Source organism: Sus scrofa, chromosome 4, assembly GCF_000003025.6.
Source record: "Sus scrofa isolate TJ Tabasco breed Duroc chromosome 4, Sscrofa11.1, whole genome shotgun sequence".
In the NCBI taxonomy this organism is placed as follows: domain Eukaryota; kingdom Metazoa; phylum Chordata; class Mammalia; order Artiodactyla; family Suidae; genus Sus; species Sus scrofa.
In genome coordinates, this window is record NC_010446.5 from 25,157,710 (window position 1) to 25,181,539 (window position 23,830).

The 23,830-nt window shown below is 34.6% G+C and overlaps 1 protein-coding gene across 6 annotated transcripts in view; it reads left to right on the forward strand.

Annotated features, from left to right (window-relative positions):
* CSMD3 (CUB and Sushi multiple domains 3) overlaps nucleotides 1-23,830 on the forward strand; it is a 1,223,593-nt gene that overhangs the window by 509,846 nt on the left and 689,917 nt on the right. The window lies entirely within an intron of this gene.

Genomic DNA, 23,830 nt, shown 5'->3' on the forward strand with positions numbered 1-23,830 from the left:
AAATGATGGGATTTTTTTAATCTTTTGTTTATATTTTTTCTACTGTACAGCATGGTGATCCAGTTACATTTACATGTATACATTCTTTTTTTTTCAAATTATCAGGCTACATCATAAGTGACTAGACAAAGTTCCCAGTGCTACACAGCAGAATCCCATTACTAATCCATTCCAAAGGCAATAGTTTGCATCTATTTACCCCAAGCTCCCAATCCATCCCACTCCCTCCCCTTCCCCCTTGGCAACCACAAGTCTATTCTCCAAGTCCATAATTTTCTTTCTAGGGAAAGGTTCCTTTGTGCCCTATATTAGATTCCAGATATAAGTGATATCATATGGCATTTGACTTTCTCTTTCTGACTTACTTCACTCAGGATGAGAGTCTCTAGTTCCATCCATGTTGCTGCAAATGGCATGATTTTGTTCTTTTTTGTGGCTGAGTAGTATTCCATCATGTATATATACCACATCTTCCTAATTCAGTCATCTGTTGATGGACATTTGGGTTGCTTCCATGTTTTGGCTATTGTGAATAGAGCTGCAATGAACATGCAGGTTCATGTTTTTTTTTTGAGGAGAATTTTTGGCCAGATATATGCCCAAGAGTGGGATTGCTGAGATATATGGTAGTTCTATGTATAGTTTTCTAAGGCATCTCCATACTGCTCTGCACAGTGGTTATACCAGCTTACATTCCCACCAGCAGTGCAGGAGGGTTCACTTTTCTCCATACCCCCTCCAGCATTTGTTCTTTGTGGACTTGATGGCCCTTCTGACTGGTGTGAGGTAGTATCTCGTGGTAGTTTTGATTTGCATTTCTCTAATAACCAGGGATGTTGAGCATTTTTTCATGTGCTTGTTGGCCATCTGTATATCTTCCTTGGAGAAATGTCTGTTCAGGTCTTTTGCCCATTTTTCCATTGGATTGTTGGCTTTTTTGCTGTTGAGTTGTATAAGTTGTTTGTATATTCTGGAGATTAAGCCCTTGTCGGTTGCATCATTTGAAACTATTTTGTCCCCTTCTGTAAGTTGTGTTTTTATTTTCTTTTTGGTTTCCTTTGCTGTGCAAAAGCTTGTCAGTTTGATTAGGTGTCATTGTTGAATTTTTGCTCTTACTTCTGTTGCTTTGGAGACTGACCTGAGAAAACATTTGTAAGGTTGATGTCAGAGAATGTTTTGCCTGTGTTCTCTTCCAGGATTTTAATGGTGTCTTGTCTTAGATTTAAGTTTTTCAGCCATTTTGAGTTTATTTTCATTCATGGTGTGAGGGTGTGTTCTAGTTTCGTTGATTTGCAAGTAGCTGTCCAGGTTTTCCAGCAATACTTGCTGAAAAGACTGTCTTTTTCCCATTTTATATTCTTTCCTCTTTTGTCAAAGATTAATTGACCAAATTTCATTTGAAAGACGTGAATTTGAATTCAAAGTCTACTGCTTAGTAGTTATCATGGGAAGTTATTTAATCCTGCCTGAGTTTCCTCTTCTGCAACATGTAAATCAAATTTACCCCATATAATGGTGAGTTTCAAACAAGATACTGTGTATGAAACCTTCTTGCAAATAATCTATAAAAATTGTACATGTAATTTTTAGAAGTAAATGTAACTAAAATATTTACCTACTTACAACTAGCATTTATTTTTAAATTAGTGTTTATTTTAAAATTTGAGATTAAGTTTACTAACAACCTAGGAATTATGCAGTAAACTATGGTAACCATTAATTTATGCTATCAAATAATATATTTTTAATATTGAATTTTCAGTAATCCTCTAAGTGTTAACATTCTACAAATAAAAAAATGCAAAAATCTTATAAGATACTGAATGATAATTTAGTTAAGATTCACAAATACTTATTTTCACAAAGTATTCATAATATAGTAAATTTAAAATTGATAATGGTTGTAGTTACACATACCACATATTTACAATCTTTATTTCTTTTTATTGTTTGTATAAAGGGCAGATGATATACTAAAGAATATCCATGTGAGTAAAAATATAGTTCTTAGAATAAAGAGCTATGACAGTTTTGTCACCATGCAACATTCAAGTTGACTTAACATTATATTTTGATATACTCTGACTGAAAAACAATATTATTTCAACATGAGTAAAATTATAATTTGTAAAAATTTTGTGAAACTTTAGCCTAAAAATTAATATGGATGATAATATTTGAAAAGTCACATTAGATAAAATTTTATAGACAAAGTATAAACTTAATAAACTAAATGACTAAATTAAAAATCACCTAAATCTCTCAGACTCAATAATTAAAAATGATACTTTTTAGACTGCAAAGTGGTAAGCAATTTTATGTCTTCTTTATTATAACATGCTATAAGGTATTTATTATTTTATTCCCACTTTAAAAATGAGAACACTGAAGCTGTGTTTATCCACCTAATAATTTGATGAGACTGGAATTTGAACTCAGAACTTCCTGATTCCAGATTCTGACACCCTAACAGCAATACTGCATTATGCTTTGAAACCAAAGTTCACTCTCTCCCATTCTTGCCATAAACTATCTTGTCTGCTCCAAGATTTGGTTTCCTCAGATCTAAAAATGAGGATAATTATACCTGTTTCATAGAATTGAAGGGAAGATTACATGAGATAATGTATAGTAGTAATCATAAAGCTTGAGACAAATAAGTATTCAGCTTATTCTAGCTGCTGTTATTGTATGATATGATACAATAATTATATATTTTTATTTTTATTTTATTAATAATTATTAATATTTACTTCATCTCACTTTTTGCAAAAGCATGTGGTTTGTTGGGAATAAACTTATTAGTAATATGATGGGTTAAATAACCTCATAATGGATTTCAAATTATAAGACTATCTTGCAAACATGGTTCAAGCACTGTGATAGATGTTAGGCATCAAGAAGCTCACAATCAGGCTCAGATATAATATAGTCATTATAATTTAAGAATGTGTGAAATGTAGTGAACACACAGAAGAGGTATGGCATTTTTTAGTAGCTAGGAGATGAGGCAAAAGTTGAGCTAGGTCATGAAAGATGATTAGAATCTGGCATAGAGGGGAAGACAAATCCTGAGAAGAACATTTATGTATTTATATATCCATCATCTACATATTATTGTTTGCCTATTAGGTACCTGACCTATTAGGTTCCTGAGAAGAACATTTATGTATTTATATATCCATCATCTACATATTATTGTTTGCCTATTAGGTACCTATTAGGTACCAGGAACAAAATATACAAAAGCAGACATAGAACATGATCCCCATATTCCTTTAAATTTAATGGCCAAAAAGATAATAAACAAATAAGTAAATGCAAGATGTTATTTTAAATTTAAAGAAAAGTAATTTGAAGTGAGCTTTGGGGTAAATAGATGAAGAATATTGCCTTCGGGATGAATTAACAATGGGATCCTGCTGTGTAGCGCTGGGAACTCTTGTCTAGTCGCTTATGATAGAACATGTAATGTGAGAAAAAAGAATGTATACATGTAAGTGCAACTGGGTCACCATGCTGTACAGTATAAACAAATATGTATAAATAAATGATAAAAAAATAAAATAAAATAATTAAGCTTCTGTAAGAGAGATTAAAGACATCAGGGTGGGAACCTTCTCAATGTAAGATGTTCCCTCATTGATACCAGAAGGATTTTATGCTTTACAGGGGAAGGAGTTCATACTGAGCAAGAATATGATGAGCCAATCCAGGAAAATAAAGATCAGTGAATCTAAACTATAGAATGTAAGTAGGAGAAAAGCATAGAAGGAAACTGAGGATATGTGGAAAAACTAGATCTCTTCTTATGAGGAGGCAAACTGGCAGCCATTCAGCCTAATCTGGACTGAGGATATATTTTGTTTTAAACACAGTATTTTTAAAATATGGGAGCCAACATTTAAAAATCAGGAGATGCACACACACACACACACACACACACACACACACACACACACACAGATTTTTGTATTCCCTTTTTAGATTTGGCAGCTGAAACCAGCGTACCTTCATTGCAGCATCTGCTGGAACCAAATAACAGCTGCTCCCTTTAGGCTGAGCGAGCTCTCCGGTTTACCATGATCACCTCTAGGCTGTCTTACTCATTTAGGTCACCTACATATTATGGGATGCTGTAAAGAGTTGTGAGAGACGGAGTTAATCCAATTTACATTTTCAGTATATCATACTTTATACTTTGGATACATGGATTGAAGAAAATAGAAGTTTTAGTCAGAGGACTGCTGTAGTAGTCTGGGTTTAAAATGATAGAGACCTGGACTATGGTGATGGCAGTGAACTAGACAGAGTCATGATATCTTCTGAAGATAAAGTTCTCAGTGTCCAATGATAATTTGATATGGCAAGTAAGAAAAACATAAAAATGTATGATCCCTAAATTTCTTAGCTTGAATATCATGAGATTAGGATAAATTATTATATTTAATTAAGTGTGGAAATCTAGAGGTTTGAGGAGAAAAAAATAAGCGTCCTGTTTAGGGATTATAAACTTCAGATGACTTAGAGATTTCCAAGTGTCCATAGGTAAACATGCAGTTCAGAGATAGCAAGGGAAATCAGTATATAGATGTTATCAAAAATCTTAAAGAAGTGTGAGTAGATGTTATCAGTTCGACAGTATAGAAAGACAACAGAATCTATGACGGCCCAGATATTTATGCTGTTTTACTTGATGGAATTTAAGAAGCTATCAGAGGGATGTGAATGAAGCAAGAAAAGGACTTCCTTTAGCAAGGGTCAGAAGTGTTTAATACAATTGAAAAATTGAGAATGATAAGGACAGAAGACTGTCTCAAATTTGACAATATGAAAGTTGTTGATAGGAGTGATTTCATTGAAGTGACAGATGTTGAGACAAATTGAAATAAGCTGAGGAGTGAATAGAGACAGTTCAGATGGGTAATAACTTTGGAACATTGAATTGCATGAAGCAGAATAATAGGGCAGTTCTGTAGTCATTAGGGAATTAAAAGAGATGTTTTTAGAGATACAAAAACCTGATCATGTTTATTTGTTGATAGAAATAATTCTGTATTGATAATAGAAAAGAGAGGATATAAGTAAGAACATAATTTTTGGATAAAACAAATAGGATCCCAGGACAGGTAGAAGAATTATTTTAACAGTAGCAGGAAGGAAGATAGGAAAGTAGAGAGGAGATGCTACTAGGCTTGCAGATTTCGTGATGGGGAAAGGAGAGAGCTCATATTTAATATTTTTATTTGGTAATACTGTATCTGTGAGAAAAAAATTTTTTAAAAATGTTTATGTATATAGTTTGACGGAAGGAGAGAGTGATTGGGATATATGGGAGAGGAACTTTGAGAGAAAAACTGGAAATAATTGTTATCAAAAGTGAAAGGGCAAGTTTGATATAGATATATTGCCTTGCCAAGTAATTTTGAATGTTCCTTTAAGATAGATGATAATGAATCTGCCTACTTATATTATTTCTATCTAGAATTACTAAGCTTTTCAGGTAAAAGCATTAAAGGAATTGTACAAACGCATGATAAAACTCGGTGCATTCAGGAAATTGCTAGTGATTCTTCTAGGCATAACAATTAAAAACAGGAATCTGGAGCAAAAAAATCTTCAAGCAGAGATATAGGTTGGGAGAGCTCTACAAGAGGGAATGGATTAGATTGTCTTTCCAGTTCAGTTTCAGCTATTCACAGCACCAAATCAGAAACAGCAGCTGAAATATTTTTATATTAATCTGTTTTAGTAGGAAAAAGAACTTTTTGGGTGTTTTAAAAGCATAAAACAATGACCATAACTTGGATGCAAATCTATGGGATGTACTCAAAAGAATAAAAAAGGGAAAGCCAGTAAAGGAATAAAAATCCCTGACAAAAGATATACTGTATCAGCTCATCTGAAAGAATATACTTTTAGTCAGGGCTAGAGTTAACTCTCTTTTACTGAGCCTCTATCTCAAAGGAAAATTAGCCCCTGTGAAGCAGATACACAGTGAATCACCACCTCCACATATAAAAACAAGACACTATTGGGTTGAAGTATCAGTTTTTTCCTGTAAATATTCAAACAAACAAGCAAACACCTCATGGCATGCTCTCCTGTTGCCCTTTACCTGTTTAATCTGTGTAATACTCCCATTCTTTGAGGTACCAGGGTTCACACATTTATGCAATTTAGCAAACATCCAGGCAAGGGAAAGAAGTCAGTCTCCACTACCATTTAGTGCCTCTTTACTCACTGAATCATCTTCTTGAAGCCTCCCTTCTAATTGGGTTGAGGTAGGAGTGGGGATCACCCACTCAAAGGCTTCAACTCCCTTGCAGAAATTATACCTGTGAATTTTCCATTAATTGATATCCTCACATCTCCTGATATATCCTCCCAAGACTAAAGCTGGGTGTTATTCTAATGATCTTGAGTGAAATGCATTTTAATGTATTTTATTTATTTATTTATATTATTATGATTTTTATTTTTTCCATTATACCTGGTTTACAGTGTTCTGTCAATTTTTTACTGTACAGCAAAGTGACCCAGTTATACATACATGTATACATTCCTTTTCCTCACATTATCAGCTCCATCATAAGTGAGGGAGTGAGATGGATTGGGCATTTTAATATATTTTAAATAAATTCTACACACATATTCTAAAATTTCTCTTTTAGAATGTGTGAGCACATATCCTCATTTATCAGCCCTGAAGCTTCAGCTAAATCTGAGACAACAGGAAATGTCTCATTTATTAACATACTTTTCCATAAATGATTATTTCCCAGGAAGGAAAATAACTGTGAAAAAGGTCCTGTTCCATCTGTGAGTATGAAAAGTTGATGAGGACCTTACCATAGAAAAAAGCTTGAATGAATGAATGGGAATTCTAATAACAGAACATTAAGCTGTGTATAAGCCTCATTTATTAACATTTCATCCATAAATACTTGTTTCTTTAATCTTGAAGATTATTTGACTTCTAAAATAAGCACACATATACATAAAGGTAAATATAAAACAACTTTTTTAGCTTCTTAGCTATTAAGAACATACTTTTATCTGTTATTTATACCTTAAAAAAATACAAACACAATTTCTCAAGATTTGCCAGTCACCATTGTTAGTCTAATAGCAGCAGCTAAATGTATTGACATAGGATTTAAGGAAAATAATTCTTGCACAGTGAACTAGAATTGAGGTATTATTTTCAAGTGCAATATTATTTTCTTTATAACTCAAAAAATTATTTAGGTGGTAGGGTGGCTTCTACTTTTTTTTTTTTTTTGATTGGAAGTGCCATTTCCCAGCAAACCAGACTTAAATCTTAGTAATTATAAGCTGCCAGAGATAGGGTGGGGATAGGGGCCAGACAGGAAAATAAGAACAGTTGATTACAGTACCAAGGACCACTGAATTTTCTTTTGAAGTATATCTAGGGTCCGAACCCTCATCCATTGCTACTTCCATGCTTTTAGCTCAGATTTGAACTACTTCAAGAGACACCTAGTGAGTCTTCAGGCTTCAGGGCTTCATATATCACTCAATACAATCAATAAACCACCAAAACCATCAATAAAAATATAGAAATTAATTGATTAGAATCAAAATTCTAGTATCTTTTGGTCTGGATATTTGGAGGCTAAGAGAGAAGGAATGCAATTAAAAGTTTTTGCATTTTTGTTTGTTTTTTAACTTAACCAGACATTACAAAAACTAGTTAGAACTGCTTTGAAATTTGAAGCAGGTCACTTCTTTTATATCACCTGCCATCCTATAATAAAATAACATTGCCTTTTCTATCCTTCTGCCTCATACTATTTATATATCAACACTGAAGTAATATATATGTATTTGTTTCTTTTTATGTTTTTTGTCAAGCCACACGAGAATATCAGCACTAACAGTCCATGGCCTTTGTTTGGTATAGTATCAACTACATTGATAGATAAGTTTTAGCCACTCAAAAGTGATTTTTTTAAAACAAATGGGATCTTAAGACATTGATGAAATCACTAATCTTTTAAGATTTAGAATATATAAAGCACTTTATTATTTTTTAACTCAGTGAATTTTATTACATTTATAGTTGTACAATGATCATCACAATCCAATTTTACAGCATTTCCATTGCATTTATTTCTAATGTGAGATGGTTTTATAGGGCTGTGACTGCAAGGCTGTGGTAGAATGGTTGGCATGATCTACGGAGAAGAGAAGAAAAAAGGAAAGAAAAGTTCAAGGACTTGAGAGGCAAGGATGCAGTCATGATCTACTTGTGTGTCCATCGATTCAGGAATTAGAGCAGGAGTAGCACTGGAGAGGACACCTTTGAGCCAGAAGCTAGAATCTAGGCAAATGAGCGGGTCAGCAGAGTTATCAGCTACTGTGTGATATATGATGATGTGAGACTCAGGTTGGTGTTTTTAGGGAAGAGGGAGGGAAAAATGTCTGAAAGCAATTAGAAACAAGGATGACACCTCATCTCCAGGCTCAAAGATCTGAAGGCTACAAGAGGAAAAGCAGTCTCCAGTTGGGAGGTGGCTGATAGGGTGTTCTCAAGGGAAATCCAGGTTTTGATGAGAGCAAAAGGGGGAAGCGAATGTTCCCAAAGAACTGTTTGTGAAAATAGAGGTGTGGCAGCTGGCCACCAAGATAACAGCATCCTTGCCTCCTTGTATTTAAGCCTTTTTTTCAGTCCCTTTCCCATATGAATCAGCTGACCTGAGTGACTAAAGCACTTTATTTTTTACATTTCTTATGGTGGCACCTGCAGTGTATGCAAGGTCCTGGGCTAGGGATTGAATCTGAGCCACAGCCGTAGCCTGTGCCACAGGTGTGGCAATGACATATCCTTAACCCACTGCTCTCGGCTGGGGATTGAACCCATGCCGCCACAGAGACTACACCAGATCTTTTAACAAGCTGCACCACAGCAGAAACTCCTACAATATATAAAACACTTTAAAAACAGAAAACTAGGTTGATATAACCACAGTTTTGCCTCACAATGCATATAAATATTATTTTTGGAATATATTTAAAATACTGCAGCAAAAATATACTTTTAAAAAGGCGTATAAAAACTTTAAAGAACAAATTAAATGCAAAGTTAGCTGAAGAATAGTAAAAAGTAGTATAGAAATAAATGAAATCGAAAGCAAGAAATAGAAAATGAATTTTTAAAAATCTGGTTCTTTGAAAAGATCAATAAAATTGACAATATCTAGTCAGGCTAACCAGAAACAGGGAGGGAGAGAAATTGAGAGAAGAGAAAGAAGAATCACAATCCATTAATGTTTAAGGGATAATACAGAAATATTATGAACAACTCTGTTATGCCTACAAATTTGATAACTTAGATAATATTGTCAAATTTCTTGAAAAATTTTTATCCATAAATTCACACAAAGATAAATAAATCATCTGACTGTCCTAAAACTATTAAGGAAATTTAATCAATAGTTAGCAACCTTCCAAAGTAGAAAGCAAAAAGCCAAAATTGCATTACTGATAATTTTAACAAACATTTAAAGAAGAAATGAAACCAACTCTGTATAGTCTCTTCCAGAAAAAAACAGAATCAGAGGGAATACTTTCTAATTCATTTTATGAGGCCTCACTACCCTAATATCAAATTCAGAGACATTACTAGGAAGGAAAAATCTCAGACCAATATGTCTGGCAAGCATAGATGCAAAATTTTTCAACAAAATATTAGCAAATTTAATCCAACAGTTTATAAAAAGAATTAAACACTATGACTAAGTGGAATTTATTCCAGGTATAGAAAGCTGACTTGACATTGAAAACTCAAGTCATCACATAGGTGGACTAAAAAAGAACATCATATCACATTGCAATAGAATGAAGAAAAAATATTTGACAAAATTGAACACTAACAGAAAACTGGGAAGAAAAGAGAACTTCATCAACCTGATGAAGAAAATCTACTACTACAGACCTGCAGCTAACATGATACTCAGTGGTAAAAAACTTTTTCCCAGGATCAAGAACAGAACAAAGATTTCTATTCACCACTCTATTTAATATCATCCTGGGAGTCCTAGCTAATACACTAAGACATGAAAAGGAAATAAAAGGTTACAAATTTGGAAGGGAGAGATTAAACACATTTTTTTTTTGCAGATTTTATGATTGTGTAAAAAGTTCTAAAGAATCAACAAATAAATTGTCGAACTAGTGATTTTAACAAGATTTCATGATACAAGGTTGATATACAAAAGTTAATTGTTTTCATGTATGCTTGCAATGAACAAGTCAAATTTGAAATTAAAAACACAGTAATAATTAAAAGCACATTAGCACAAAAAGAAAAAGAAAAAATACTTAGGTTTAGGTATAATGAAATATTTATAAGATCTATATGAGGAAAATTACAAAATTCTGATTAAAAAAATTAAAGAGAAAGTTACTTTTGGTAAAGTAGCAAAGTCAATTCAATGAAGATTGACTAGTCCCTCTCTTTTTTAAATAGTGATAGAACAACTGGACATGCAAAAATAATGAATCCAGGGATAGGTCTTACACCCATCACAGAGATTAACTTTAAATGTATCATAAACCTAAATATAAAATGCAACTGTAAAAGGTTCAGAAGATAATGTAGGAAAACTTTTAGATGGCCATGGGTTTGGTGATAATGTTTTAGATATGACACCAAAAGCACAATCCATGAAAGAAATAATTTGTAAGTTGGGCTTAATTAAAATGAAAACTTCTGACTTGTGAAGAGGAAACAAAATGACAAGTCACATACTGGTAAAAAAATAAAAAAATAAAAATAAAAAAAAATTGCAAATCACATATTAGATAAAGTACTTTTAACCAAAATATACCAAAAAGTCTTAAAAGTCACAATCCAATTATACAGTAGGCAAAGATCCTGAACAGATGCTTCACCAAAGAAAATACTGAAAATGGCAATTAGGCATATTAAAAAATGTGCATCAGCATATATCATTAGATACACTGATACTACTTAGAGCTATTAGAATGGTCTAAATTCAAAGCACTGAGAGTACCAGCTGCTGGCAAGGAAGTGGAGAAACAAGAACTCTAATTTATTGTTGAGGGGAATGCAAAATTGTAAAGCCATTTTGGAAGACATTCTGCTAGTGTTTAAAATAGTAAACTTAGAATTACCATATGATCTAGCAGTCTCATTCCTTAATGTTTATTCAAATGAGTTGAAAACATTTCCACTTAAAAACGTGCACGTGGGAGTTCTGGTTGTGGCTTAGAAGTTAGCGAACCCAACTAGCATCCATGAGGATACAGGTTCAATCCCTGGCCTCGCTCAGTGGATTAAGGATCCAGCATTGCCATGAGCTGTGGTGTAGGTCGCAGACACAGCTCTGATCCCTGTTGCTGTGGCCCGGCGGCTACAACTCCGATTGGACCCCTAGCCTGGGAACTTCTCTATGCTGTGGGTGTGGGCCTAAAAATACAAAAAAGATTAAAAAAAAATCCTGCACATGAATATTTATAGAAATATTATTCATAGTTGCCAACCAGTATGTGAATTGGAACCCCATCAGTGTTTACATTTATAAACTGTGGCAGATCAAAACATTGGAGTATTACTGAGCAATAAAATAAAATGTTATCCAGCTATGAAATACATGAAGAAACCTTAAATAAATGTGTATTACTGTGTAAAAGATTCCAGTTTTCAAAATGTATGATTGCAAGTATTTGACATTATGGAAAAAGATCAAACTATCCAGACAGTGGAAAGATCAGTGATTGCTATGGGTTCCTTGGGAACCCAGGGTGAGGGATGACTAGGTGGTGTCTAAAACTCATTGGAGTCCTGTGAAACTATTCTGTTTGAGACCATACAGGTGAATACATAACATTATGTATTTGTCAAACCCCATAGAATTCAGAGTGAACACTAATACAAATATGGACTTTAATTAATTACAGAGCAGTATTGCTTTGGTTCATCAACTGTAACAAATGTAAGATGTTAGTAATAGAACTGTGTAATTTGTGTGTTGTGTTGGGGGGAAAAGTATATGTATTTTCTTTGAATTTTTTTCTATAAACCTGAAATCGCTCTAAAATATGGAGTTTGTTAAAAATTAAATGAAACCATACAGGCAATTTTGTATTTTGAACCAAGTGATACACACACACACATACACACACACACACACACACACACACACACACACACACACACACGCATGCACACACATACATGCATATATTCTTTTGACTATCTTATTAAAATACTTTTCTAAAATATTGGTATAATAGCCTCAAACACTTCATTTTCCTAGCATGGCAATGCTTTCTGAGAAGAAAAGAAAAGAGATATTTCAAATGAAACATGCATTCGTTGACAGATATGAACAGTTGCTCCATCTCAGTTTCCATGGCCACAATCCTAGTTCACCCTTTGTTTACACATTTTTAGATGATTGTAATGTCAACTTTACTGGTTGCAGGTTCTTCCCCTTTTCATTCTTGTATATGGTATTATCACATTAGTCTTAAAAAATCTAATAAAGTTTTTTTCCAGCTAAAACACTAACAGAGCTTTCTTATATACTGCTTATACACAAATTAGTCAATTTTGGCATTCAGAACACCTCTCTTACCAAAGTTACCCTCCAGCCATTTTTTATGGTGGCAAATGACCTCACATAGGTGGCCTCAAGTATGTCTGATTTTCCCTGACTTCTTCACTCAGTTTTGTTGTTTCTTCCTCTTGGAATATTCTACCGCAGTATTTTTGTCTTAAACGTTCTTCAAGGACTCACTCGGAATCCTCCTTGGTAAAGCTTTTCTTATTTCTCTAATCTGTTACAATCTGGTTAACTCCCCTACTTTTGTGTGCTTTCATTGCAGTACTTAAAATATTTTTCTTGGCTTTTAGAAATTTTTCTTTCTTTTTTTTTTTTTTTTTTGGCTTTTTGCCATTTCTTGGGCCACTCCTGCGGCATATGGAGGTTCCCAGGCTAGGAGGTGGATCGGAGCTGCAGCCACCAGCCTACACCAGAGCCACAGCAACTCAGGATCCAAGCCGCGTCTGCAACCTACACCACAGCTCACGGCAATGCCGGATCCTTAACCCACTGACCAAGGCCAGGGATCGAACCTGCAACCCCATGGCCCCTAGTCAGATTCGTCGACCACTGAGCCACGACGGGAACTCCTAGAAACTTTTCTAAGTGTAAAATCCTAGGAATCAGAAATAGGATGGTTCATATTTCTGTATGGCTGATGAAGGGAGTTCAATAAATATAGTAAGTCAAATTGCTTAAGACTTTAGCAGCTTTAGCATTTTTCCATTAATTTCTCTGATCACATTACCTTATAGCAGGACTTCAAACTCATTTTAAAATTAAATGACTTACAGGCAGCAGTTGTTAAAACAGAAACATTCTTGTGTGCACAAAATCAATGTTTTTTTATAATCACTGAGGAAATATGTAAGGAAATCCTTGGAGAAGTAAGGCGTCTTATAGACTTGCTGATTTTTACTTATCATTCTATGATTTAATCTCCGAAGTGAGAGTCTCAGAATCTGTGTTTTGAAATCTTAAAAGCTTGGTTTCTAACTTGAAATTCCATGGAACATAACAAGTTTTTAAGGGAGAAATTCTTCCAAAGAGGTATATAAGCTGCCAGCAATTTCAATGTTGAAAAATAACAAAATTTAAATATCTTTTAAAATTATAGCCAATGTTTTAGAAAACTCAGCCTCTGAGATTCTTAAGTTACATAGACTTTTCTTCTGCAGGTAAGGCCTTGTTCTGATGCTTTCCCTTTCAGGAGATTGTCACTCAGTAGGGACATGAATTTATCTTCTTGAAAAATAATGTTGGATCCAAAATTTGGGGTTTTTTTGGATTATTAAATCACTGCTAAATCTTTGGAGTGAAATAGCAAGGAATATGCTTCTCATGTGGTAATACTAGAATGCTGCTATAGTTTACATAAGGCTGATTATTGTGATGTAAATCTAACACACTTTTTAAAATGTGGACCCGTCTTCACCTGTTTTCTTAGCACAGGATTTCTGAAATTGGTAGTATATATCTGACTTTGTAATTGCAAAAAGATCATTAATAAAAACTTCCAAAGATGTTTGATCTTTTCCCACAAAAATCTTCTAAAAAATAGCCTGTGCGTGTAGCACTTCCTTCTTTACTACACAGCTATTTCCTAATATTTTGTAATCTGGCTTTTTGCATCACCTAATGACTACTAATGTCTTCTCCATCCTTTTTTTTTTTTTAATGATACTATGTGCCAGCTATTAGTTCTAAAAGCTTAGCTCTTTTTTAAATTTTTTTTATTTTATTTTGTTTCCCACTGTACAGCATGGGGATCAAGTTACTCTTACATGTATACATTTTTTCCCCACCCTTTCTTCTTTTGACTTCTCCATCTTTTAATTAATTTTCTCAGTCCTCATTTCACTTGACTCTCCCATTACCATTTTAATCTCTCTCTCTTTTTTTTTAGCTCTTTCAAAGACTGAGAAATATCTTGATTTTCCTGACTCTTTGACCACTCATTTTTCACTCTCCTCTTGAGGCATTCACTTTCACTTCCCACTTCCTAAAAATAAACAGTCTTCAGCATTCCATCTTCAAAACTCCCCTCTTCTACTATAAATTCAGCTTTAGTAGTAGAATTACCTCTGAAGGATTCAATAATCATGACTTTGCATGTTTCTCTCAGGTCTTTATTTTCATTCTCATGAGATTTAAATGTTCATTTTTCTAACTTTTAAAAAATTGAACTAAAAAGTATACATCACTGTGATGTGAGAGAGCATGGAATTTGGAATTAGATGGGCTTAATTTGTGATGCTGTCACTCTTTTATTTGACTTAGAAAAGCTTATGATTCTCCCCAAAGTTCTGTTTCTTTTTTCAAAAAAAAAAAATTGAAAGAGTAATAATACCAAAGGACTAGACTCTCTAAAGTTCATAAAATTGCCTAGTGAAGTAGTACCCAGGATAAAGCAGATCTCAATAAATGCTAGTTTACCCATCTTTCCCTCCTTTTCTTGATGTTACTATGATTTTCCCAACGGATTAAGATTTTTAAAATTTCCTAAATGCTGCAATCTACTGATTCTACTTCAGTCTTGTTAACTAATTATTTTCAGTTCTTATTGCTTCCATCTTACATTACACTCTTAAAATTTTACATTAGCCCCAGATCAAAACTTGTATCCCCTATAGCTTATCAAATTAAGAAATTTATAATATCAGGTATCACACACAGACACATAGCATACATTAACTTAAAACCTCTTTTACAGTCATTATTTTGTTATTCATTAAAACAGTATAAATGTCAATATTGCTACTTTGCTAATGAATGAACCTATACGCCAGAAGTTTGCACACTTTGCAGTAATAAAGGCATGCCTTGAACGCAGAGCTTATTGCTTGCAGTTTGTTGCCATTTCCCCCTCGCTTAAACATTTGTATTCTAGAATTTAAGTTCTTCCTTAACACAGTCCAAACCTAACTTTCTGAAATTATATTTCCATTTATACCACATTGTGTTACAGAATACTAAACATGCTTTTTCAGAAAATAAATCATTTTATATCAAACTACTCCTCCCTGAAACTAACTCTTCTTCCAAATGCCTCTACCCTTTATCAGTTCAGTAATACAACATACACTCTTCACTCTTCCTAGAATTTGATTCTGCAAAATTTTGTCTGTAAGAAGCCTATATGTTCTTCAAATGGATTTTCATCTTTCTTAGTTTCCTAAAACTTGTTTCCATGCTCTCTTGGCTCATATGACCTCACTGATATTCACTTGTGTGCTTCTCTTACCACACTACTGGAATGTATTCTATTTCTTCACGGCAGATAGTATCCTATGTTTCATCACCAAGCCAAAAATAGTTGAGATGCTTAAGAAAAATTTGCTGAGTTGAATTCTAGTAAACGTCCTCTTCAACATTCCTTTGGTGTTATGTTTTAAGACTAGTGAAATTAAGACATCATACTGTTATTGTTCCTGTGGAAAGTTGTTTCGGACTTCTTTGAGAAGGTTCCTTAAAAGACATATTACCTAGGTCTGAAAAACAAAAAAAAATCAAAAGCATAAATATCATCTTTTTGCATGGGGTACAGACTGCTCAGGACACTATCACTGTATTAAAACTAGCTCCTATTTTAAAAATCCATTTTAAATTGTATAAATATATAGATTTTTGGAAGTTACTCCAATTATGTTATCTAAACTAAAAGGACATTTAGGAAATATGAGTTATGAAAATGCTTGATATGGGTAGGCAATCTAAATAAATAACACAAAAAATAATCCTTAGTCCTTACACTGTGCATACTTTCTGAGGAGCTTAGAGCTTTAGGTATATATTGTCTACTTTATCCTCATGGATCCTCATTATTGGATGGGAAAACAACCTGTTCTTGCAATATTATAGTAAAAAATTATTGACAAGGAAAGGTGGTAAAAGAAATAGTTTGAAGCTACAAATCACTTAAATCACAGTAATGTTTCATTGAAATAAAGTTTAAAATATACATACTTAGAAATATATTAAAATTGCATTTAGAAAATAATTTTTGATGAATAAAACTATGGATATGGAAAGTATTTCTTCTGTGTAATGTAAGAAGAATTTGGGTATACTAATAGTAATTTCAGAGCTATAAAAATGAGATGTATTTATTCCGTATATTATTAAATGACAATTTTTTGAAAAAGTATGATAAAAAGGATATTAATAATCTCTTTTAATGATCACCATCCATTACAAGAAAAACATAAAGTTCACTATGTCATATCTATCAGACTCATACTGCTTTTCGAAGTACTCAGATTTAGTATTCCGTGACTCTTAGAAAAACCACTCAGCTTTATTAAGCATATGTAACTTTTATTAAAGAAAATACCCTAATTATGAGAGAAATATTATGTGACTTGGACAAAATGGAAGAAGTGATTATGACCTTAATTATATAATATGAGATGGACTTATAGTAACAATATAATGAGAATAAGAGAAAAATAGAAAATAAACACAAAAAGAGGCATCTGAGTAATGAGAAGTGTTCTTTTTTAGTTTAAACAAGATGAAAAACATAAGAGAGAGGCAAAAAATTTGGAGTATGAAGAAGAATAAAAAAAACTTACTGATAAACCTGGTATGGGAATAGAAGAAGAGAGGATTTAGAAGTGCTGCAAAATAAATTAGCATTTTCCATATAAAGGCTTTTTGTAAAACTAGTGGCTACTCTTAATTGTATTCCTCCATATCCATTCTGTCAAGAAGTTCTGTTGATTCTAATTCCAAAGATATTTTAAATACACCCAATTTTAATATTTCGATTAAAATCTTCCTAATTTAAAACTGCTATCATCACTCCTTTGAAGATCAATACAGCCCTACATAATCCCTCTACCATTGTTATCATCTATGACTCATTGGCCACACAGCAAAGTGATCTTTTAAAAGTATACATCAGGTCACATCACTTCTCTGTCTGAAGTCCTCCAATGTCTTCCCCCTTGCACACAGAATAAAGTGGCACTCTTAAAAAAATAATTGTTATAGAACCTGTCCTGTTTATTTCTCATTGAGCTAATTTTGGATCATGCTCCCCATCTCCCACTCTGACCCAGCCATCCTAGCTAGCCTCTTTCTCTGTTTTTGAAACATATGTAGTCCATTCCCACTGGGGGACTCTTTTTAGCAGATCCATATAGAAATAAGTGTCCCGTAACTCTTAAAATAAGTATAACCTTTCCAATCATTTTCTGACCCCTCAGCACAGTACTCATTCTATAACTCATATCATTTCTACATACTGCTTGTCTTATGATACTATTCTATTGGTTTATTCATTTTTTTACTACCTCTATGCTGATTCTTGGACTGCTTACTCTCAAATCCATTCCTAGACCCTTCCTGCTCTGCTGTTTTTCATGGCCAAAGTTAAGGAATGGAGCTTGCAGGTTGAGTTTCCTAGGCAGTTTGCTGATTTTGGCCATTTACAAATACAAGCAGGTAGCTGAAAAATATAAAGCAGAAAAATCCAGGGTCTACCTCCTCCTTTTCTTCTCTCTCTGCTTTGGATGGCTCTAGCACCTGAACGTGGCAGGCTGAAGAGGACTGTTTTGTGTTTTTAACCAAGTAAATCCATTCCCTGTATTTCCAGTTATACTAGACTCTGATTACTGTGCTATCTTTTAAAGCTCTTTCATTGCCTCAGTATAAACAATATCTTGTGTTAAACTTCCTCCCTTGGAAAGGCCTAGAGTGATTTTTGCTTTCCATTTGAACCCTCACTGATAGTTTTTCTCTTTCTACTAGAATGTAAACTCCGTGAGAGCAGGACCTGTTCTGTCTTTATGCCTATGCTTATGATGTATGGTTTAACAAGAAAACACTTTTGGGGGGAACTGATGCCAAATAATAAGACAGTTGCTGCTGGCATAGTAAGTTCAACCTATTCAGTAGTATACAAAACAAACTTATCAATGCATATTTAAGAATTATAAAGATCTCAGATAAAATTTCCAAGTAGTTATTTTTCAGTGAGCCTAAATCTGGAAAACTTCTATTTTTATAACACAGCAAAGATGTCCCCTCCATTTTCTACATTTTTGTTTCCAAAGTACTTGGAATTAAAGATGGAAGAAGAGGGCAGATGATAAAACTGAGCTGTTTGTGCAGACATTAGAAGAATCATTGAATTTAATATACATTTACTGAATGCCTACAATGTGCTAGGCATTGGGCTAGTTGTTACAAAGATGAAAAGGGGAGTTTTCGCCTGTATAGAAAAAAAGAAATGCAGATTTATAATGCACTGTGATAAGTGCAATTAAAGAAATATATCTAATGTGTAGAGAAACATGATTTACTCTTTGGGGGCTATAGGGAGGAGTAAGGAGACATGTTTGCTATATTAAAATAGAAGTTTTTCAGGTAGATTAGAAGAGTAGGCAAAAGTTTCAGGATGAGAGTAGAGCATATACACAGGGAAAGATCTCTAAACCAACAGCATATTCAGGGACAGTTGTATTGCTGTATTAAAGTACAAAGTAGGGTGATAGGTAAAGATTAAAGAGGAGATTGCTAAGTAGGGAGGGAATGGGATGCATTAGCCGTTGATGGAATAACACCAGCTTTAAACTATAACTCAACAAATGCTGTGTAATTTTAACTCCCCCCACCGCCAAAAAAAAGTGGAAAGAGGCCAAGCAGTGTGTCCGAAGGTAACTTCTAAACTCCTTTATGTAAGCTATTACAAGTTAGGAAATACTCACAGACAGTTTAACAAATAAATATGTGTTTTTCCCAAGTAACAGAAAATCTAGAAGAAATACTTCCTGGAATGCGTTTGACTGTTCAGTAAGGCCAATGAGAGCCGAGCCTCCTCTTCCCATGTTTCTAAATCTTTTTTTGTTTTTGTTTTTGTCTTTTTAGGGCTGCACCTGTGGCATATGGAGGTTCCCAGGCTAGGGGTCAAATCAGAGCTGTACCTGCCAGTCTACACCACAGCCATAGCAGTGCAAGATCCCAGGTCTGCAACCTGCACCATAGCTCAGAGCAATGCGGGATCCTTAACCCACTGAGTGAGGCCAGGGATCCTCATGGATGCTAGTCAGATTCGTTTCCACAGAGCCATGACGGGAGCTCCCTCTTCATCATTCTTAATGTATTGGTTTTGTGTCTTGTGCTGATTGTCTCATGATGGCCTGATGACTGTTACTACTCTTGCTCTGGATATCAATCCCTCTTTTAAAGAAGAAAGAAAGACTACTGGCAAAGAGTTTTCTCTTTTTGAGTCCTTGTATGTTAAGGAGGAAATGTCTTAGCCAGCCAATGAAATGGCCAGAAATGGTTGTCATCCTGACCTTTGAAATAAGTCTAGCAAAATGAGATCAGTGTAAATGCTTCAAACTAAACATGAGTCTTCCCTAGGGCTGGAATAGAAGTCAAGAACATCTACCTGCCTGAATAAGTTACAGTTCTGTTTAAGGAGTAAAGGAAAATTGTTGAAAGCGAACAGATAGAGACTGACAGAAATAGCATAAAAAAGGCTTTTTATGATTTAGTCTGTCTTGTTCTCGCATCTCATTTATCACCAATCCTTCTCCCTCATCCATCCCACTCCCACTTTCAAGTTTCACTTACCCATGTACATACAGGCTGGAAAGGATAGTCAGAATTGTGGCTAGTTCCCAAACTATTGTGGTTCCCAATATCTATTGTACCTGTAGATTGTACCTGGGAATTTTGTATTGTTCATTCCTTACCTAGAATGTCTTTCTTTTCTTTTTTTTTTTTTTTTTTTGTCTTTTTGCTATTTCTTGGGCTGCTCCCACGGCATATGGAGGTTCCCAGGCTAGGGGTCTAATCAGAGCTGTAGCCACCGGCCTATGCCAGAGCCACAGCAACGCGGGATCCGAGCCGCGTCTGCAACCTACACCACAGCTCACGGCAGCAACACCGGATCGTTAACCCACTGAGCAAGGGCAGGGACCGAACCCGCAACCTCATGGTTCCTAGTCGGATTCGTTAACCACTGTGCCACAACCGGAACTCCTAGAATGTCTTTCTTATTCTTTGTTTGGCTATGTCTGCTCAACTTCTAGTATTAAACTCAGGTTTCAACCCCCAAACAGCCTTTGTTATATGCCTGCTTTTCTTCTTTCACAGCAGTCTCCTCACTTAAAATATGGTACCAAATTTTATTTGGCCTATTTGTCTACCCTATGTATTGGTGAACTATGAGAGGAGAGTCTCATATCTTTTTTCCAGATTGCATCCTCTGCATACTCTTTGTGTAGTACCTAACATATATATCAAAGATTGCTGTAATCATAATCATCAAGCTTTCTGTTTTGTTGAGCCTTCATAGTATTTAAAGAAAAAAATACTTTTTACAATATGTTTTTAATCAAGCAGATGCTCATATATTCATGATCAAATTTTTGGCCTTGATTGTCTATAAGACATTTGAGGTTGTCACAATGACATAAGCACTCAATGAATGTATATTGAATAAATTAATTAGTGAATAAATTTTTGCAAATGTAGAATTTCTTTCTTGGATGGTAATATGTACTAAGAGTGGAGATAAAGGAAGAATGGTTCTCAAGGGAAAGATGAATTAAATTAGGGACATTTTGAATTTTCAGTCTTTCTGTGAGACACTCAGATACTGAGGTGGTTACAGAAAGAGATCCAGACCAGAGATTCAGAGTTGTAAGATGGAAGTTGAATCTATGTGTAGCAGATGCAACAGGTGAACTGCCGGTGTTCCTTACACACTGACCATCCCATGGCTTCGTATCTGAAGATACAGACTATAAACACTGTGATTCCTTTGGGAGCCCAGTGTGTAGGCTGGCACCTCTGTAAGTAATGGAGAGTGACTGCTTGTGGGTGTGGAGTTGTTTTCAGGGGAGAGGAAAATATTCTGAAATTAGATAGTGGTCATATTGTATAACTTCATGAATGTACTAAAGCCCAGTTAATTGGACACTTTTTCAGAAGTAGAAAAAAGTGTTTACAAGTGAGTAGATGAATCCATGGGTGCCTGAAATGAAGGTTTGGTATGTGGTTGTAGGAGGGAGGCAGGTGGGTTCCCAAGATAGAGATGGGTGCACAAATTGTAGAAGATAAGGTGAAAGAGGTAGGAAACCGTCAGACCATGAATGACCCTCATTTTCTCTCTCAAATATCTGGCACTTTATCCAGAAAACAATATGTAACCTCTATAGAGCTTTTCATATGATACCTAATAATCGCTGTGATATCTAAGATGTATTTATACCAGAAACTTGCTTTATTGCTAGATCCACCTGACTCATACTCCCAGATAACCACTAAGTTGTTTCATTCTCAGATCTCTTCATTTATTGGAATCATCTAAATTTTTCAGTACAAAAATTCAGTTTCTTGGACTTCACGTTCAAACACGAGGTATGAACAATATATCTGAATACATAACCTAACCCCCAGCTCCTATTCTCAGGATTACCACGTCAATGGCCCCAAGCACATTAAACACACACACAGACTCTCTCTCTCTCTCTCTCTCTCTCACACACACACACACACACACACCACACACACACAAAAGGAAAACACTAGTATTCAAAAAGAAACAGACCTGTAACACAGAATATGAGGTTTTAGTTAAAGGAGTTCACAGTTGTTTTGCATCACAGTGTCCGTAGTGTTTTAGTCATTTTTTTTAATAGTTCTGCAGAGCCAAAGAAATGCTTGGCACTTAATTTAAGCCTTATGAATTTATGTTCTAACAACTTAGCGCTGTTGTACACTGCACAACATCTCAAACCTTAGAATTAGATTGGATATCAACCACTCTCATTTCCTGTTCCACAGTGAAATGTCATGGCATTTGCTTTTTATCACAGCCACTGTTGAAAATCCAGTTTCACAAAGATATGATGTCATTGAAAGAATTATAGTGATCTGATGTTGAAGCTGTCAGCTATCTCAGGCTAGTAGTTTGCCCAGTGCGTGATGAATGTCTGTGTCTCCTTCAAAAATTTGAAGTATGCTACAGCTACTCATGTGTTCACTGCAGCAACATGACATGCTCAGCACAGTTTGGTAACTGCAATTTTAGCCAGTGAAGAAAGGCAGAAAAAAGTCTACCATAAGAATGGGTGCTGGCACTTTATCTTGTATTTGAGTAAGACCTCTTGCATGAACTAGCTATTTCTCCATCCATCGTCAGAGTCCAGACAATGTGGTATTTGTAACTACACTGCAAAATGTCAACAAATCTCTCCAGACCCCACACCTAAGCTAATGTGCCTTATCCTATTGTTGTCTCTCATTTCATGTATTCAGCAAATATCCCCTGTGTACTATGTAGCAGGCACTGGGCTAAACCTCAGATGTAGGAGATAAAATGATGCATAAGACAAGATCCTTTCCTCTAAGAGTTTACGGTCTTCAGTTGGTGTCCCAGGAGTTGATAAAAGGTCTCATCCATTCTGCCTACCCTTTTAGTGGACCTCTTAATGCTGTCTGTGGGGTTGTCTTTTAGATTTCCCTTGCTCCAGACTTTCTCCTGTAAGGCAAAACCATCTCAAACTCCTCACTAGTTCATACTCTTGGAACTCTTTAAGTCTGATATACTGATAACCAATATTCCCATGACAGAATCTGGAATTCTTTCAAAATCTGACATAATTTGATTTTATCACTCTAAGTTTAACTTCTCAAATACAATTAATAATGTTAAGGTAGCAGTTTACTTACTCATTTTCACTTGTGTAAAAACTGCTATATAGTTCTCTTCTCTTTAATGTGTGATTCAGAGAATCAGAGTGCCATATATTATATTTGTATTTTCTAGTTTTGTGCACTATGGTATCCAGCTGACTTAAGAGTTGATGGAAATAGGGAAAAGATGGTAGATACAGAACCACATCTCCCCTAACAACTGTGGTAAACTATATTATAATAATCCAAAAGAGCAGAAATGAAAAACAAACAAACAAAAAAACATTGAACCAGTCATTGTATGTCAAACCCCTGTAGAATACTTGGAACTTTTCTTTTAAAGTTAAGGGAATGCACAGACTACTTCTCACTTATACGGATATTCTTTATCATCATATGCCATTTGATAATATTTTATGTATATAATATTTGTATTTTATTATAATATCTATTGTTACAGTCTTTCTGAATTTTATGGCTAAAGAAAAACCTCAGAAATGTTCTGATAATTCCTATATCATATTCTACTTCCCAGAGACTTCAGATAGCTGATACTGAGACTTGCCCAGTAAAGTCTA